Source organism: Mus musculus, chromosome 8, assembly GCF_000001635.26.
Source record: "Mus musculus strain C57BL/6J chromosome 8, GRCm38.p6 C57BL/6J".
In the NCBI taxonomy this organism is placed as follows: Eukaryota; Metazoa; Chordata; class Mammalia; order Rodentia; family Muridae; genus Mus; species Mus musculus.
This window is the reverse complement of record NC_000074.6, coordinates 90,827,929-90,843,687: the sequence shown is the minus strand read 5'-3', so window position 1 is coordinate 90,843,687 and position 15,759 is coordinate 90,827,929. Positions and strand designations below refer to the sequence as shown.

General features: G+C 46.9%; 1 protein-coding gene across 7 annotated transcripts in view; it reads right to left on the bottom strand.

Moving 5' to 3' along the window:
* Window positions 1-15,386, bottom strand: part of Chd9 (chromodomain helicase DNA binding protein 9) — a 226,215-nt gene extending 210,829 nt beyond the window's left edge. For 4 of the 7 annotated variants that reach the window (XM_017312517.2, XM_017312519.2, XM_006530570.4 and 1 more), the window contains exon 1: window positions 14,774-15,386. The gene's annotated coding sequence lies outside the window, so the exon portion shown is untranslated. The remainder of the gene's footprint in view (window positions 1-14,773) is intronic. The other 3 variants (XM_011248272.3, XM_011248273.3, NM_177224.2) reach the window with 2 other exon arrangements.
* Between the last annotated feature and the right edge of the window lie 373 nt (window positions 15,387-15,759).

Below are 15,759 nucleotides of genomic sequence, written 5' to 3'. Positions count from 1 at the left end.
AAGCCCATGCGCATTAGTCTCTCTCTCTCTCTCTCTCTCTCACACACACACACACACACACACAAAATCAATCAATCTTTAAAAAGGTAAATAAGGCCAGGTACTTTTAATCCCAGCACTCAAGAAGCATAGGCTGGCAGATCCCTGTGAGCTGGAGGCCAATCTGGTCCATACAGTTAAGTTCCAGGACAGCCCAACCAAGGAGACCCTGTCTCCAAATAAGGCAATAAAACTCTGTGTGTGTGTGTGTGTTCTATTAAAAAATAAGCAAATTTGAAGCTGAAGAGATGGCTCAGTGGTTTAGAGCACTTGCTGTTCTCCCGGGGGACTAGAGTGTGGTTCCCAGCATGCACCCATATCAGGAGGTTTACAACAGTCTGCAACTCCAGCTTTGGGAGGTCTGACACTTCCGGCGTCAGACCTACACTCACAGGCACACGCCCACAGGCTGACACAGACACACCTACCCAGAATTAAAAATAAAAATTGAGCTTCAAAACAAGCAAACAAAAAGAAAATCTCTGAGTCCTTCTTCAGAAGCTGCCCCCAAATGTATCCGCGTAGGTTCGGTAGAGCTAGGTTGATGCCAGTTCCCACCGTGCCTGCTGACTGGCAGAGGGACCACAGACCAAGCGTGTACTCTCCTCTATCAGACCCCCAGCCCCCACTGAGGTTAGGAGCAGTGCCTCTTCCATTGGACTGGCAGCTTTCCCAGGGTGAGAACCAAGTTTCCTTTCTTAGACTGGACCTCTCCCTTAGGCCAAGGGGCCACCTTCCTTCTCAGGGCGCTCAAGGAGGCTCAGAAGCTCCACACACTCAGGTTCTCCCTGTGGCTTTTCCTTTTCTTTTGGGTCAGAGGTTCTCAACGTGAATTCGAAAAGAAGAGCTGTGGTAGCTTGTGCTTTTTATACAGTGCTAGGGATGGAAGGCGGGGCCTCAGGCATGCTAGCAACATGCTCTTACAGGGCCCTGCATCCCCAGCCTCTGAACACCTTCTAATGTTATCCAAAAGTCTTTTTGCTTCGAAATAATAGGAATTTAAATTCTCTGTTATTTATGTATTTTAGATTTTGTTTTGTTTTGAGACAAGGTCTTGCCCTGTATCGGAACACAATAGCCTTGAAGTCAAGATCCTCTGACCTCCGCACCCCAAAGCCTGGGAATATAAGAATAGACCACCATACCTGGCTAAGAATGCTAGCTAGCTCTTTTGTGAGTCAAACGCAATATTCAACAGCAGCCAACTTAGGAAGTGTGAGGCCTGAGGTTCAATCCCTACCACTGAAAACAAAACAAAACAAAACAACAACACCGAAAACATACAAACAAACAAACAAACAAGCAGCCCTTGCCCATCATACCTAGGTCCAAGCAGAAAGATAACAGCCATAAACAGCTTAAAACTGTCATGCATGGCCAGTGAGATAGCTCTGTAAAAGCATTTGCCAGGCTAGTCTGAGGTCCTGAATTTGAGCCCTAGAACCAGAAGCCAAAGGTGGGTGCACATCTGTACACTCAGTCCTACCGGGAGGCCGAAGGTAGAGATGGGAAGCAGCCTAGCGTACACATCACCACAACAAAAACAACAGACACCCTGGGTCAACAAGGTGGAAGGGAAGAACCAGCCTTGCAACAGACCTACTCACTACGGTGTGGCTTATCCATGCGTACACATGCACACCCACACTCACTTGCTCACAAATAAACAGAAAAGAAAACAACAAGACCCCTTCAATTTCCTGCAACGCTGCCCTTTCTATAGCAGAACGAAGTCTACATCACATTAAACTGCTTCTTCTCTTTTTTGGAGACAGGGTCTAATGTGGCCAGGCTGGCTTTGAACTCACAGGCAGGGATGACCCTGAACTTGCAATCTTCCCACCTCCTTTACAGACATGGTTTTTATGCTGAGCTGGGGATAGAACCCAGGGCTTTGCGTAGGATGGGCTGACACTCTGGGCTACACCCTCAGCCAGCAAAGCACTTCCTGATTGCAAGAAGTCGCTGCTTGACGTTACACATTTGGTTAAAATGTGTGATTCGCCAGTGGAAGCCCCACATACAACATCCTCTGTTACCAATCTGCCAAAGTCCTTAAGGAAGGAACAGGATGTGTCTCGAGACAAAGCGGGCCAAGCAAGGCCTGGAAATCAAATCAAGACTTGACAATGAGAAAAGAGAAAAGCAAACGGACGGGCAGGCTGTATTAATGAATGCCGTGGAAATAATAGGCAGACAGAAATAATACGGTAGATGCTCGAGAGCAGTGCCAAGGGACGCCTCTGAGAGCCTGGGTTGTCTCTCGTTGGCCAGGCTAATGGGAACTCTGCAAACTTCGTTAAGCAACACTGGCAAGTCTGAGGTCTGGCCAGGGATTCCAGGAAGTCTCTCTCTTTTCCCTTTTCAGCCTCCTTACCTTTTTTGTTTTGTTTTGTTTTGTTTTGTTTTGTTTTGTTTTGTTTTGTTTTGTTTTGTTTTGTTTCCTGTGTGTTACATGCCTGTGCTCATGTGTGTGCAAGCTTATGTGGGCAGGAGTGCTTGTCTGCGTGTGTGCTTGCTGAGACCAGAGCTCCACCTTGGTGGTCTTCTTCCTCCACCAATCTCTACCTTGTTATTATTTTTTTAATCTTAACTATCATCATCATCACCATCACCATCAACAACAACAACAACATCATTGGTGGGTGGGAGGGGGCATGCCATGGCACCATGTGGAGGTCAGAGGACAGCCTTGTGGAGTCTGTTCTCTCCTTCCATGTTTTACAAGGGTTTCCGGGTTGAATTTATCTCCTCAAACTTGGTCTGTCCAAGCACCTTTACCTGCTGAGCCATTTCACAGCCCTTCCCCACTTAATTAACTGAGACAGTGTCTTCCCTGAACTTGGAGCCTGAAGCAAACTGCAGGGATCTGCCCATCTCCATAGACCCCAGGACTGTGTGTATGTGCATGCACGCACACACACACACACACACACACACACACACACACACACACACACACACACACACACACACACACACAAAATGTCTGGCTTTTTATGAGGGTGTGGGGATCCAAGCTCGGATCTCTGTACTTGCATGGCCAGGACCTGACTTACTGAGTCACCTCACCAGCCCCTTCAGGATACTCATGAGGTTTTTTTTCAGGCTGGTACCTGGAGTAACAGGAAGGAACTAGGTCGGTAATTGACCAGTCATGTCTGCCATGGGCAGAGGGGTGGGGAATTCCGCCCGGGGAGCTGCAGTTCTGGTCTCTCTTTAGTGGACGCAAATATCTTAGGCTCTCCTGGATATGAAGTCATTTATCTTGCCCACCTTGGTTTGCTTCCGTGAATACCAGCCTTCAAACTAGAATGTGCCTTTCCATGTGGCCTTCTGCTTGGAGGTTGAGGAATGTGCTGACGGAGTTCACAGAAAGGGTTTCAGGCTGTTTCCCAGTTCCCTCTCCCATTGTGATTTAATGTTTGTGGTCTGGCTTAGTCACCAACCTCTGTCAAGTTGGATTGGTTCATCCCTTTCTGTTGGATTATCTCCAAGTACACAGAAGAAGCTCCACTCCCGGCTTGCAAAGATTCTGGACCTCCACCCTCCATCCTAGTATGATTTGGACCAGGAGGGATTTCTTCTTTATGGGTAAGCATGGCTCCTTCTCCTATTTTAGGGTGAGGAGTGTGCTGGGGACTGAAACCAATGCTTTGCACACAACAGGCAGGTGTTCTCCCACTGAGCCTCTCCCTAGCCTTGCCTCCCTTTTGACTTGACTAAGCAGTGAGCCTTCAGTACATCCATGACCCAGCCACAGTCATCTGCCCTGACCCAAAATGACCGTGAAAGAAAGAACAAATCAATAACAAAACCAACATTGTAAGTTTAAGAGAAGAGAAAAAGGAAGAAGGAGGCCCTGCGCTTGGGGGAAGGTGCCAAGGATGAGTTACAGAGCAAACTGAAGGAAATGGCAACGTTCAAGTGACAGAAGCAAAGATCCAGGAAGACCTGGCATCCTGTCGCCAACTGTCAATCAGGATTGCTGTGATGGAAAGGGGAGAAATTATTCTAGGAGGCTCCAGGAGAAAGCACAACAGCCAAGAGGTAGCAGGTATAGAGCGACCGGGAAAAAACAAAACAAAACAAAAACCCAAGGGGCCTTGCTGGCCTGGTGGCACACAAGTGTAATCCTAGTTCTTGGGAGGCAGAGGTATGACTACTACCTCAAGTTCAAAGCCAGTCTGGGCCACAATATGAGTTCCTGTCTCAAAAAAGGCAAGAAAAGGGACCAGCAAGACTGCTCAGCATCTTCTACTAGGGCCCACCATGCAAGCCTGGCGACTGAGTTTGAGCCTCTGCTTTACATGGTGGAAGGAGAGAGCCAACTGTCCTCTGACCTCCACATAGACCCTGCCACTGCCACCACCACACAGATGCAATGATGATAAGAAATAAAATAAAGATAAAAACATATAGCCAGGTATGATGGTGAATCCTTTAATCCCAGCACTTGGGAGTCAGAGATAAAGAGATCTCTGAGTTTGAGGCCAGCCTGGTTGATCTACATACCAAGTTCCAGAGCACCATTTTCTACATAGCGACTTCTGGGACAGTCAGGATTACATAGTTAGACCTTGTTTCAAAAACAAAACAAAATTATATTACTATTGTTGCTGTAGTTTTTTTCAAGACAGGTTTCTCTGGTTTGCCCTGGCTGTCCTGGAGCTAACCCTGTAGACTAGGCTGATCTCCAACTCAGAGATTCACCTGCCTCTGCTGGGATTAATGGCATGAGCCACAACCTCTTGGCTTAATTTTTTTTTGTTTTTGTTTTTGTTTTTTTTTTAAAGGAGTATTTTTTTTTCAGTTGCAAGAAAGGAGAGAGTTTATTGGTAGAGAGGTGAAGGGGAGGGCAGAGGCGAGCCAGGCCTTTCCTGTGCCCAGACTCCCAGAGGGCAGGAAGGCAGAGAGAGGGGGAATGCTTTTAAAAATCACATTTTACTTCATTTATTCATGAATCACTTCCCCCTTTCTCTTTGTCAGCTGTGTGAAAAGCAGTGTAGTACTGCGACTAAGCACACAGTCTCAGGCTGGCGATCGGCTCAGGAGTAGACCATGGGCAAGCATTTCCGAGGCCCTAGGTTTGAAACTTGGCCTGGTGGCGTAGCCCTATAATCTCAACTGCTGGGGAAGCTAAGTCAGGAGAATTCCAAATTTGAGGCCTGCCTCAAAGAGCCTATCTTAGGAAATGTTTAAAAATCAGTTGGGATAGATTAACTATCTATCTATCTATCTATCTATCTATCTATCTATCTATCTATCTATCTATCTATCTATCTATTTATCTATTATATCTATTATTATCTATCCAGCTGGAGAGTTCCTGCCTAGCATGCATGAGATCCTATATTTAATCCCCAGTGTGAGCGCAGTGGTAAGGTGTGGTTGAGGTTAACAGTGTTTAACCTGCAGTTCTGGAGGAAGACCACCTGAGTTTATCCCCGGCCTGTCCCTCCCTCCCTCTGTAACTCTAAGCACAGTTTTTACCCCCTTCAGCTGGTTTGCTCAGAAGTGAAATGGGGCTAGGGACAGTATCTCATTTAAATAGTCTTTAACCCCGATGGCTGCAATAAAGACGGACTGAATTGTACGCACAAAGTGTTTAGAAGGGTGGCCAGCAGGATGCAGAGAAAGGGAAACTCTTTTGCTGCTGGTGGGAATGTAAATTAGTACAGTCGCTATGAAAAACAGTATGGAGGCCTGGCATAGACTTATCAGACGATCCAGCAAACTTTCCCTGGAGTATATATCCAAACAAAGGGAAATGAGATGCTGAAGAGACATCTATACTCCTACAGCATCATTCACGGTAGCCATACGAAGGGATCAACCCGGTGTCCACCAGTGAAAAAGTGCGTGAATGAAATGTGGGCAGACACACAGGAAGTAAAGCCAAAAAAGAAAATGTGGTAGAATATTATTCAGCCACAAAAGAGAACAAAAATCTTGCTACTTGTTGGGTGAGTGGGATGCAACTGAAATTCCTATTCTTGAGAGGATCTGGGTTATGATGACGTCAAAGTCAGTCTAGGCTACAGGAGAGCCAGTTGAAATGAATTAATTTACAAGCTGTGGCAGTGTGGATGAGCCTGGAGGATATTATGTTAAGTGAAATGAGTTGGATACTAAAAGACAAACATTATGTGTTCTCACTTGAATATGGAAGCTGAAAAAAAAAAAGGTTAGCACGGTATGAAACCATGTTTTTTGGTGAGGTGGGCAGGGTGGTCAGAGAAAGGGTAGAGTGGATACAGAAATAGAGCTACACAGGACACACACCTTTTGGTTTGTTCATTTTGTGTGCCTTTGATTTATTTTTATTATTTTATTGCTATGTATGTGCATGTGTGTGTGTACACGTGAGTCCGCCTCCATCTGGAAGCGTCAGGTCCTCTTGGTGATTAGGGTCAGAGGCAGTTGCAAGAAGCCCTGTGGCTTGGGTGCTGGGACCCAGCTTCCATGATCTAAAAGAGCAGGTTGTGCTCTTAATCACTGGACCATGGTTCAGACAGGGTCTGCTCTTCAGCTGTTTACAGACAGGGACTCACTGTGTAATCCACTCTGATCTGGAACTTATGATGAAAATTACACACACACAGACACACATATACACACAGACACACACACACACACAGACACACAGACACACACACACACACACACACACACACACACACACATACAGAGAGAGAGAGAGAGGAGAGAGAGAAGAGAGAGAGAGAGAGAGAGAGAGAGAGAGAGGGTTTAATCATCATATACTATGAGTATTGAAGCAGTATACCATGTCTCATAAACACACTCAGTTACTATGTAGCAATTAAATAGGCAGGTGAACTGGCACATGCCTAATCTTAGCACTTAGAAAAATGAAGTAAGAGGATTGAGTTCAAGGAAGGTCAGGCTAGGCTTCCATGGGGCAGGGATGGGGGACCTTGGAGAGAGGGAGACAGGGAGAGAGGGAAAGAAGATCAGAACTGATGTGGTTGTAGGTGGATCTCTGTGAGTTTGAGGCCAGCCTGGTCTACATAGTGGCACCTTGTCTCAAAACAAAAACCCAGAAAATAACGATAACAAAGAAAAAGAAGAAGGTGAAAAGACATACACCACCACACCCGGAGCCTGGCAGACTGATATCAGTTATCATTTTAAAGGTTTTTTTTTAAAATTATTTATTTTAGGCATATGAACAGTTTTGCCTCATGTTTGTGCACGGCTTGCCTGATGCTTACAGATGTTAGACTGTTTACAGATGGTGTCAGATTTCCTGGAACTGGAGTTACAGATGGTTGTGATGTGCAATGTGGGCACTAGGAACTGAACCCGGGTCCCCTACAAGAGCATCCAGCGCTCTAAGCTGCTGAGCAGTCTCTCCAGACACTACCCTGCCCTTCTTACTATTTAATCCTTTATTCCTTAAATGACACACAATTTCTAAAGATTAATTTCACCAAGCTCTTGTTGCTCTTTTGTTTGTTTGTTTTGTTTTGTTTTTCCGAGACAGGGTTTCTCCGTGTAGCTCTGGCTGTCCTGGAACTCACTCTGTAGACCAGGCTGGCCTCGAACTCAGAAATCTGCCTGCCTCTGCCTCCCAAGTGCTGGGATTAAAGGAATGCGCCACTACTGCCCGACTCTTGTTGCCCCCCCTTTTTTGTTTGTTTGTTTTTTGTTTTTGTTTGTTTGTTTTGTTTGTTTTTTGAGACAGGGTTTCTCTGTATAGCCTTGGTTGTCCTGGAACTCACTTTGTAGACCAGGCTAGCCTCAAACTCAGAAATCCACCTGCCTCTGCCTCCCAAGTGCTGGGATTAAAGGTGTGCACCACCACGCCCAGCTCTTGTTGCTCTTTTAATCGTTCATTTCATTGTATTAGTGTTTGGTCTGTCTGGGTTCTATCTACCATGTGTGGGCCAGGTGCCCTAGGATGCCCAGGGATGGGAGTTGCAGGTGGTAATAAACTGCCCACGGGTGCTGGGAATCGACCCTGATTTCTCTGAAAGTGCAGTATTCACAATTATTGAACAATCTCTCCAGCCCCTCTTGTTGCTTTTTAAAAAACTGAGACAGGGTGTTGGCGGTCTTGATACATCCTGGATGGTCTCGAACTCACTGTATTTCTGTTTCTGCCTCCCTGGGATGGGGATTACAGGCATGGCCATCATTCCTTAATTCCAATGGATTAATTCATTAATTGAGGTTTTCATGTACACATGGGTATACATGTTCAAACGTGTGCAGGGGTTCATGCATGTGCTTGTATGGCATGTCATACCCAAGTTGAACTCAAGTGTCTTTCAGAATCACCCACCACCACCACCACCACCACCACCACACTTTATTGAAGTGAAATCTCTTGTTAAAACAGGAATTTGCTGATTCCAGCTAGGCAGCTTGTCCTGGTGCAGGTCTCTACCTCCAGAACCCTAGGATTACACAAGGCCATTAGGTTTGCCCAGTGTTTTTGTCTTGTTTGAGACTGGTTGCACTGTGTAGCCTTCCTTGGCTGGCCAGGAACTGGCTCTGTAGACCAGGCTGGCCTCGTAGACCAGGCTGGCCTTGTAGACCAGGCTGGCCTCGTAGACCAGGCTGGCCTCAAACTCAAGAGATCCACCTGCTTCTGCCTCCCCAGTGCTGGGACTAAAGAGATGCCAGTCTGAACTCCAGTGTTCAGGCCAGAGTTCACTCACCCCTATTAATTATCTCAAAGGAAACTTTGTAATACTTCTATACTCACATCTCAGTAACATTTGGCCTGTGTGGATTGTAACCGCAAAGATAAAGATGAAACAATGTTTTAAAATTGTTCCTCTTAAGGGAGTTAGTTCAGTTGTTACTGTTGTTCTTGAAACAGTGTTTCCACATCATGGGTTTGAAGAGGAGGATATTGTCTGGGTTACATTTGTTTTGCTTAGGTGCTGGGACTTGTGCGGAAATCGTAATGAGTTTAGCAATGTTATTAAATAACCACATTTACTCTTGCCTGTTAAACACTCAACTGGAAAAGTATTGTCTTAATTAAAAAGGAGAAAAGCCATGTGTCACAGAGGTATTCTAGAGGGCTGGGAGGGTAAGCACTTGCTTAACATGTGTGAGGTCCTAGAACATTCTAGCACTTTCCTGAGCCGTCTACTAACTGACTGCCCTCAGCCGTCAGAAAGAAAAAATTGCTAAGCCCAGGAAGTGAAAGAAAGGCCTGTGTGGTAGAGCACATGGTCCTGCAAGAAAGGTGTCCTGAGGGTGCTGTTGAAGCAGGCAGAGCAGGAGGGAGATTGTGGACGGGGATAGCCCTTCCTATCCTGCTCACCATCTCCAGTGCCACCCAAATCATCTTACAAGGTACCTAGCCAACGAGAAGCATCCCTGTGTGGCAGATGCTTCGGCTGGCTCGTGCCTTCTTCCAGAGCAGCCAGAGGTTGTGGTGCCTCCCACTTCCTTCTGCCATAGGTCATTTTCTAGCCACAAAGTACGCCTAGCAGCTGCTCAGGCCAGATGTGTCCAAGAGGATGGCTTAGCAGTAACTTTAAGCCAATGGCAGACTCCAGGGGAAACACCCTAGGTGACCTTGCCTCTTCACTGGGTCACTTCCCTCTTCCTTTCAGCTCCTTAAAATTCTGGATCAAGAGCCTGCAAAATATCCCGACTCATATCTGCACACTGCCCATCCTCATACAGACAGCCTGTGAGCTCAGAAGGATTTTTTTTCCATCTCAAAGGTTAAAAAAAAAAAACAATAAAAATTAAAGGGTAATAGTTTAAGATGTATTTTTAAAACTCCATGAAGCCAACCTGGTGGATGACACATGCTTACAGTTCCTGCTACTTAGGAAGCTGAAACAGAAAGGTCACCTGACCCCAGGAATTTGGGCCAGGGAAAGCATCTGATGACAATGGGGTTGTGGGTAAGGGCTCTCGGGGGAAGGGGTTTGAGGACATTGGTAGCTCAGTGGTAGGGGGCTTGTTTAGCACAGGAAAATCACTGAATTTGTTCCTAACAACACACACACACACACACACACACACACACACACACACACACACACACACACACGTTGTTTGATTTTGAGGCTGGTCTTCAACTTTTAGGATCCTCCAGCTTCAGCTTTCTGGGTGCAAAGATCATGATCATAGGTATGAGCCAACATGCCCAGACCCCAGACCCCCAATTTTTAAAAAAAAATATGTATTTTATTTATATGAGTACACTGTAGCTGTCTTCAGACACACCAAAAGAGGGTATCAGGTTCTGTTACAAATAGTTGTGAGCCACTGTGTGGTTGCTGGGGATTGAACTCTGGACTGCTGGAAGAGCAGCCAGGACTCTTAACCACTGAGCCATCTCTCCAGCCTGATCCCTGCAATTTTTTTAAAGCCTTCTTTTCAATTATACTAAATGCAAAGTTCAGCGACTCTCAAGCTTTCCTGGAGCACAGCTAGACTCACTTCCTCATCCCGCCTCAGTGGAACTACATTCATCCTTCAGCGGCAGAATAACTGCAGCTAGAGTCATGTGGTTTGCCGAGGTCATGACCTTCACAGAAAAGGTTGGCTGACTCCTGGGTCATAATCAGGGACAAAGGGCAGGCTCAGGCCTGGCTCCTCATGGAAGGGAGTGCTAAATGCCAAGCCCAGGCAATTCAGGGACATCTGGGATCACAGTTTCTCCTTTCCTGTTGGCATAGCTGTGTGCCAGTGTCCCATGCCTGAGGCAGTTATCACAGAAGCTTGCAGTGAGCCACTGATAGCTTTATATGAGGAATACTTTTATTAAAAATATATATATATATGTGAGTTTCCTGCTTGGGGCCCTGGTAATCTCATTCATGTTTGGTGGCTTTGCTACAGCTTAGTCATTGATGTCTGTCCCAGCCAAACCAAACCACCAGCAGTAAGTACCTAAAATCTGCCCCAAAAGTCTGCTGAACACTATGCAAGACAGCCTGTAGGGGTGGGAGTGAGGTGGTGTGTGTTTGTGTGTGTGTGTGTGTGTGTGTGTGTGTGTGTACGTGTATGTGTGTGTTAGGGTATTGCTACTTATTACCAGAGTAAAAAAAAATTTTTTTAATGACATTTTTTCACTATATGGTCCAGGTTTACCTAACTTCCTACGTAGTTAAGGCTGCCTTTGAACTTGTGACCTTGTTGCCTTTGCCTCCTAAGGCCAAGGATTAAACTCATAAATCCTAACTCCAGGCACCCCAGCTGTGTAAGTTTTGAATATTTATTCTATCTATCTATCTATCTATCTATCTATCTATCTATCTATCTATCTATCTATCTATCTATCTATCTATCTACCTATCCTCTATTTATTTTTTTATGTATGAGTACACTGTCACTGTCTTCAGACACACCAGAGGAGGGCATCTGATCCCATTACAGATGGTTATGAGCCACTGTATGGTTCTTGGAATTGAACTCAGGACCTCCTGAATTAACCACTGAGCCATCTCTCCAGCCCCCTATCTACCTACTTTTGAGGCAGAACCTCTATGTAGTCCTGGCTGTCCTGGAGCTCGCTATGTAAACCAGGCTGGTTTCAAACTCACAGAGATCTACCTGCCTCTGTCTCCAAAGTGCTAGGATTAAAGGCATATGCCATCACACTAGGTGAGCAACTCTTTTCATAGCATAGGACATTGATAACATCAACCTGTCAAAGATGGAAAAGATCCTGGCCAGCCTGCCAGGATTACTGTGCTAATTGGATGAAATAAGATCTGGCCACCAAACACAGTGCCACCTGACCCAAGCTCCCTCCAGCATATTACTATTTTAGTGTAGCTCCCTCTGACCACCACAGTCCCCGGCCCTTGGGTCAGCAGAAATCTCTAACCTTACCCCGATCTTGGCCACTTCCAGACCTTTACACATTTGTGCTTTGTATCTAGGACACCTTATCTCGCACTTTATCTATACCCAAGGTCAATGCACAGTCTTGTTTTATGTTTACCTGTTTAAAGATCTGTGTGTATATAGTGCTGAAGATGGAACCCAGAGCCTTGTACATGCTAGGTAAAGTCCACCACCAGTCTACTTTCATATTTAATATATGTTGTTTCTCCACCAACAGCACCACAACCTTTGTCTGAAGAAAGATTTTCCAACATGAATTCTACCACAAAACACATAACTGACTTCTGAGCTTAGGGACATCAGGCAGCATCAGGATCAGGGACCATTGTTATCAGCCAAGTCACCAAGAAAAAGTACAAACACATACACACACACACACACACACACACACACACACACACACACACACAAAATTGTGGTACCCATTAGACCATAGAACAGATACTCGTTTATGCAAATAGCCTCTACATTATGATGGCCCTCAATACCCACAAACCTACTGGAAGCAGAAAATATTGTAGGCTGGAGGTACACTGCTTGCACCCAACCTGTTGAACGTGCTAGCTTCAGCAACAGGGCACGTCGGAGCCTGTAGGTGTTTCCCCTTCTGATCACATGGCTGCCTGAGAGAGGCAGCTCATTGCTGCTGCCCTGCATAACAAGAAAGGGACCTCCTACAAACTGCGGGTCCAGGGAAAGACCAAGATTGACAGTAAAGTTCACCTTGCACAAAACGCATGTGACTTTCGTATCCCTAGTAAAGCCCGAAAGCCAGAAGGGAAGCCATTAGAATAGAAATAGAATAGAATAGGAAGCCATTATTAGAATAGAAGCCAGCCATTGTTTGCAGATGGACACCTGAAGAGAGATGACAAAACTTTTTCTTGTTTGACCTCAGCTCAGGACAGGAACATTGGTTGACAACTTTTTCTTTTCTTTGTTTGTTTTTGTTTTTTTCAAGACAGGGTTTCTCTGGGTAGCCCTGGCTGTTCTGGAACTCAAATTGTAGACCAGACTGGACTCGAACTTAGAGAACCATCTGCTTCTGCCTTCTGAGTGCTGGGATTAAAGGTGTGCACTAACACACTGAACTCAGGCGACAATATTTTTGATGTTCTGAAAGGTTCAAATATGACTGTCAAAGTACCAGGGGTATTGATTTGGGGAGACACAATCCAATTTAGCAAGTCTTTGAGTTTGTTAAATATAATGTAGATCTCGTGAACTCCTAGCTGTTTTCATTGTTGTGTATGAGTTCATAGAGGGCTGATTTACCCCTCTCTGTCTTGCCCACATTTTATGGTTTGTGTCAGGAAGCCTACCTGGCACACAGTACGTGCTGGATAACGATTATATTTCCATTGATGGATTGAAGAAGTTCAGTGGAAGGGTCATGCTCGTGACCATGGGTTCACCCCTGGACTAGGTATCTGCTTGGTGTGTGTGTGTGTGTGTGTGTGTGTGTGTGTATGTGTGGTGTGTGTGTGTGTGTGTGTGTGTGTGTGTGTGACAGAGAGAGAGAGAGAGAGAGAGAGAGAGAGAGAACCTAGGGTCTCATGTATACTTAGCAAGCACTCTAGCAACAAAGCCACATTCCTAGCTCCTAGTCTGCCTCTGATCATGTTGATAACTTCCAGCAAGCCCTTTGGTTCCTAAGTCCCAGCTTTTGGGACATCAAAGTGGGGTATCTTAGCTCCCAGATGGGTTACTTCTGTCTACAGTACCTGCTACTCTGTGGATTATGATAAGAGTTGTGATGGTGCACAGGATGAACTGTGCCTGGCACAGAACTACTATCTGTAAACACAGGCTTTCAGTCTTAATCGTTCCCATAGCAACTCTTGAGAGTTTTATACCTCTGTACCCATTCCATAGATGTGGAAACTGAAAGTGAGGGTGATTGAGTGAGTTTATTTAAAGACACAAATAAGGGAGGGCTGGCTCTGGAGAGTCCAGGCTCCTGCTGCTAACACTTGGCTGTTACATAAGATTCACGGGGCCATTTTTTACTAGTTACAAAGTCGTCGTCCACCCCCCCCCCCCGCCCCCGGGTGTGCTTGGCTCCATTGATCAGAAGGATGAGTGCAGCCTGGATCCACTCCTGCACTCATCTGGGATTAGAGTGGGGGAGAACCCCTCTCTCCTCCTATCCACTTGGGGAACCCTTTCATACTGTACATGATTTGATTGGCTCTCTTTTCTCTGGCACTTCTGAGTTCCACCCTTTGGGGTAGGGTGTTGGCTTGTCACACTGAGTTTGACAGCCCAAAGGCAGAGGCAATTGCTGGTTGAAAAGGCAAGAGGGAGGGGGAGGGAAGAGAAGCCTTCCGGGCTTGTAATAGGGTCTTCTCTAACTCTTTTGGTCAAAGAGCCCTTGAATCTGGCTGCAAGCTGGAATCCCCTGGGGGAAGTTTTTAATAAAAGCTCCCCACGTCCAACTCAAACCAATTACATCTGGGGCTCGGGGTGGGGGTGGAGGCATGGAACCCAGACAGCAGCATGCCTTACTATCCCTTAACCAACAATCAATGCATGCCCAAGTTTGAGAAGTGCTGCGATCCTGTTCTCCCCTCAGCTCAACTGGAGGCACCCTAGGACAGCAGTCCCACCTTTCTGTGTTGAAGACTTGCTGTGTGGGGGCTGGGCGTGCCTTCCGGAGGCCCAGGCTCGTGAAGGATGTCTGAGTGCGAGCCAGGGACCTGGGGTTCTGCTCAGCTTAGGCCCAGCTCTGGGACAGCGGGGCTCCAGGTCCTCTTGGGGCAACAGCACATGTGGCCGCTCTGTCCTCGTTGGTCATCAATGCAAACCACAAACGAGGTTGCGCGGCGGCCAACCCACCCCAGCCTCAGACATTCTAGGGACACGCCCGAGGAATCCTTACCTTAGCTGCCGGCGCTGTCCTCCAGTCCCCGGAACCCTAGGACTCTGGTTCCATCTGTCTCCCTCGCCGGCGCCAGACAGGCGCCACTAGAGCGCAGGCACCACCTAGTGGCCGTAAGATGGTAGCGCGGGCAGGGGCTGGGAGGTGCGAGCGCAGTGCAGGGCGGAAATGCAGCTGGGCCTTCCCACGCTGGTGGCTTCCAACACCGCGGAGCCCGGGGGGGGGGCGCAGATTTGGCCTGGGCTGCACCACCTTCACCCCTTGGGGAGCGTGGGGAACGGAATTTGTTGTACTTTTTCTTGGAGGCGTGGAGGAGCTGTCAGGTCTGGGCCTCTGACCTGGGATCCACCCTGGGATTTTCCTGGCAGGGCTCATGGATCTTTCCTTTCCACCGTCAGCTTTCAGTACGCCCTAGTCTGGCGTGGCTTCTCCTTTAAACACCCTGGGAGCATCCGAGGATGCCACGGACTGGGTTTATTTCAAGCCCAGGGATGCCTATCCCTATCAGCAGTCCTTCACGTCACCTCCCACCCTTTCCCTGGTTTTCTGATGCCTCCATTACCTTCTGCTGACCTGTCTGTAACAACCCTGTCTGTACCAGTACGGGGGTGGAGTCCCGGAGACACAATTAGAACCCTTGGGATTTGGCCACCCAGGTGGTGTTTCTTCCGGAGGCTCATTAGCATGTCTTTGGCGGGTCGCCTGGCATCCCTGACTCCTTAGCCTCACATTCCAGCAACAACCTCCTTCATCACTGTGACGCCAAAAACACCCCTTTGGGTTTCCAAATGTCTCCCTGGTTGGAGGGAGAACTGCTCCAGGCTGAGAACTAATTAGCTGATAATTAAGATCAGATGACGCTAAATGAAGTCCACTGTCCACGGAAGTCCTATTACCACGCATTGTAGAGCTGAGGGGATCTTCAGGCCGGTCCTTTCCAGCAGGTTTCAGTATTTTCTTCTAACTAAGACATAGTGGACAGTGTT